Source organism: Neodiprion pinetum, chromosome 7, assembly GCF_021155775.2.
Source record: "Neodiprion pinetum isolate iyNeoPine1 chromosome 7, iyNeoPine1.2, whole genome shotgun sequence".
NCBI lineage: Eukaryota > Metazoa > Arthropoda > Insecta > Hymenoptera > Diprionidae > Neodiprion > Neodiprion pinetum.
In genome coordinates, this window is record NC_060238.1 from 11,418,573 (window position 1) to 11,423,099 (window position 4,527).

Below are 4,527 nucleotides of genomic sequence, written 5' to 3' on the forward strand. Positions count from 1 at the left end.
CACAATACGCCAACGCGCGAAAAAGACAATTCCTGTCGGGAATCATCTTGATAATTTTCGTTTGCATGTTCTTTTTTTGCGCGTCAGAAACAGATACCTATAAAGATATTTGTCAAAGACTGTCATAAACAGCCGATGACAGCTGTCAAAGGGTTTGCTAGATGCTTTTTGTTCTGTTTTCGGGATCTCACCCCACCGCCAACTTCATGCGTATACTATTGTTATTTTAATCTTTTTTTACTATTGTTATTATAATCTTTTTTTACTATTGTTATTATAATCTTTTTCTACGTTCATTTGTTTGAAACTTTTTTATTAGACGGAGAGATTTAGTGGCACTTGTCGGGTCTTTTTAAAACAAGCACAAAAAAATACAAGTCGAGCCATATCAATGTTGTAATGGCAATATCGAAATGGGCCCGCCAAGTACCACTCACTGCAATTTTTTTTTTCTTCTCAATGTTACGTCCTCCAGACTTCATATTCCTTTCCCACGCTCTTAATTACCTTACGCTCTGTAGTCTACCCTTATCGTTCGCGAGTCAGCAGGTTCTCCTATAACTCGCGGCCAGCTCGCCTGCTACATCCGGCAGAAGCAGGCAGATCCATCCCAGCACTTAAGCAAGACACCTATCCCTCTAAATCAAGACCCTACCCTTTTTCCCTTGACCGACTCCGTTGCATTGACCACGAATAAACAATCATATACTTTGAATCGTTTACCTTCCCTTAATACCGATCCCTTTCTATTCCATTCCCTTCCTGCATTGGAAGTAGTAGCACGCGAGTGCATAGTCGACGTGAACGGACCCTACAATAGCCAAATAACACCTTGGCTGGGCGTGGAGTAAGCTCCGATTACCGCTCATCGGAGCCTACGCAATCTACCCCGTAACATTTTGGTGGCAGCGGTTTTGCCCGTCGACCTACCCGTCAGTGCAGTGCTGCATGTTTTCTACGAAAGTGTTCAGTGCTCAAAATTTCCAACGCCGTATCAATCAGTGATAGCCGTGTTACGAACAAACTCCGGCCCACGAGGTACTGTGACAGGCATGCAGAACCTATTCAACTCGCCACGGACACAGGCTCTGCAAACAGTCCCCAATTTCAATAACTCCGTCACATTTTGGTACTATTGAAATTCATCGATACGTACGACGTCGAATAACTGTGTAGCGAGTGGAAATTCAGTGCGATAGCCAAGTTAAGCCGCACACCGCATCTGAACACATCACCCTTCGAACCGACAAATATTGAATGGACCCTTCCCGCTCATTCGGACTCCTGCAACCCTGTTAAGACGAGAACCTGAACCCGAAAGTGACATCGCCCTAAGACCTGGATTACCACACTTATTTATCAACACGCCACAGAGTACCTCATCTATACCCTCCTCGTGCCGACGCATGACGTGTATCGCCTCTTCAAGTTTCACCTGCGTCCAGCTGCCTAGAACCATGCTGTACTCTGTTTTTGCGTTTACCTTCGCCCTGTAAGTCTATTCTAAGTCTTAGTATTAAGTTGATATTTTTATTCCTGTACTTGCAATACCCTGCTTAAATCAACATGGCACCAACTAACGAAACTGGTTCAAATTTTTGGTCAGTAAAAGATGTCTTGCCGACAATCCCCCCTTTTGACGGCCACAACATGCCCTTTGACTCATTTGTAGAACAATTACGTCACGTAGAGACTCTTATAAAAGCTTCGGATAAAATGACTTTCGCCAAATTTGCGACAATTGTAATCGCAGAGGCCACACAGTAGACCGATGTAGATCCTTTCCGAGTAATAACCAAGGCAATGCAGGCTCAAATGAACATTTGAACGGGAACATCGCCCGCGGGGAGAACGCGCCCGCGAGCAATGCAAACAACTAGCGTTCCGATCTTCAAGTCATATCCTCATAACAGCTTCAGCTGACCCTCCACTAATTTCGATCGACACCCCCGAGCTAATAAAAATATTTACATTTATTATTGACACCGGTGCAGACGTCAACTTGGTCAAAGAAAGTTCCGTTAGGCCCCTCGTACGACGAACAACCGACGAACGTTTGACGCTGACTGGTATAACAGACAAAAAGACGCAAACTATCGCAAAAACGGAAATACGTTTTAATAATAAATCCCATACCTTTCACTTGGTCCCTGACTCGTTTCCGATTCCGCACGACGGCATCTTAGGCCAGCCCTTCTTACGAAAAGAGAAAGCAACTATTTCTTTCAACTCAAACTCGGTGATGCTTGGATCCTCATTGCCAATCCACTTTAGTAAATTCGATGAACCCTCGTCCGCGCCCAAAAAAACGCGCGTATTTACAATACAGGCCCGTACCGTGAAAGCCATCCCACTAATAGTTGCGAACCCAGACACTAAAGTAGGTTACCTTAAACGCATCGATTTAGGCAACAATGTTCTATGTGGTGAAGCGTTAGTTGAAAACCAGAACGGCATCGCTTACTCGTACGCGTTCAATTGTAACGAATCTGCCGTAGAGATAAGACCCCCAACAGTAACCTTAGACGAGTTCGACGAGTCACTGAGTACAGTCATGTCCAACGCTACGCCCACTGCATCGAGTAACCACCACAGCGATGCCCGCGCCAAAACCCTCGTTTCGCACCCAGGCTCTCTCCTCAGCAACTCATTAATTGTTTCTGCCGCCAAGCGTACATCGCGACCGACTAATAATCCCCCCTCCTGCCCCATCCAGTCCACTGACCTCGCGCAACTGCAATCCGATCCTCCTATCCCTGACGACAGTACACCCTGTCCCGGTGCCGCAACAGTGCTCTTGACTGACAGTAGGTCAGAAAGATTGGACGTCCTAAAGAACAGCTTACATCTTGATCATTTGAATGAGACCGAAAAACAATCTATATTCAACCTCGTAACAGAATTTAACCATCTCTTTTACCTCCCAGGTGATAAATTAGGCCACACCAATTTATCTCATCACACTATCCCCACGATGGACAATACGCCTATTTATACCAAACAATACCGTTTTCCCAAAATTCACAAAGACGAAATCGAATCCCAAGTTGATAAACTACTCAATCAAAATCTTATTAAACATTCCTCATCTCCGTATAATTCCCCGGTGTGGATCGTTCCAAAAAAACCGGATAGTGACGGCAATAAACGATGGCGTATGGTAATCAACTACAGAAAACTTGACGAAAAAACAGTCGGCGACGCATACCCCATGCCCGATATCACGGAAATCCTTGACCAGCTTGGCTCAGCTAAATTCTTTTCCACATTCGACCTTGCTTCCGGGTTTCACCAAATTCCCATGCATCCGGACCACAGCACGAAAACTGCATTTTCGACACCTAGAGGCCATTATGAATTTTCTCGTATGCCCTTTGGACTAAAGAACGCCCCCGCCACGTTTCAAAGGCTCATGGACCAAGTCCTTCTAGGCCTACAAGGCAACGAGATGTTCGTATATTTAGATGACATAGTTATTTACGCTCGAAACTTGCAAGAACATGAAATTAAATTTCGGAAATTAATGAAGCGACTAACCGCTGCTGGTTTAACTCTACAGCCAGACAAGTGCGAATTCTTGCGCAAGGAAGTCGTTTACCTCGGACACCTCATAACTGAGTCAGGAGTAAAACCTGACCCTGGTAAATTAATAGCTGTAAAAGAGTATCCTGTCCCCAAAAGTCCCAAAAACGTTAGACAGTTCCTTGGCCTTTTAGGTTATTACCGAAGATTTGTTCCAAATTTTGGAAAAATTGCTAAATGCCTTAACAATTTAACGAAGAAGGATACCCCTTTCATCTGGACGTCCGAACACCAGTCTGCCTTCGAAACCTTACGCGATTGTTTATGCAAAGAATCAATTCTACAACACCCGGACTTCAACAAACCATTTGCGCTCACTACAGACGCGTCAAAATTCGCGATAGGTGCAGTTCTCAGTCAAGATAAAGACGGTGCCGACCCACCGGTAGCATACGCATCCCGAGCCCTCAAGCCCGCTGAATTAAACTACTCGGTACCTGATGAAGAATTCTTAGCCGCCTACTGGAGTATGAATCACTTCCGCCCCTACATCTATGGTCAGAAGTTCACTTCAATAACAGACCACGAGCCACTCAAATGGGTAAAAAGCGTCAAGAAGCCTAATTCCCGTTTATTACGATGGAGCTTAGAACTAGCAGAGTACGACGTTGATACGAAATACAAGTCCGGAAAATCTAATACCAACGCTGATGCTCTGTCCAGGAACGCACCGCCCGACACCGCTCAAATTCTTCCCATAGATGCAAAACGCCCCCGTCCAACGACTGAAGCCTCTAGCGATAAACCAAAAAAACGCACTAAAAAGACTCATCAGTACCCCAGACGCCCTCGACAGACCACAGACGAGTCCACCAACCCAGCTCCACTGAAACACCCTAAAATCTCACAACCCTGTAAGATGATATACTCCTCTGATGCCTCTGATTCCTCTGATCTCTCCGACGATGAGTTCAGCGATAAAGAAACTCCGTTGCTCAAAACCCC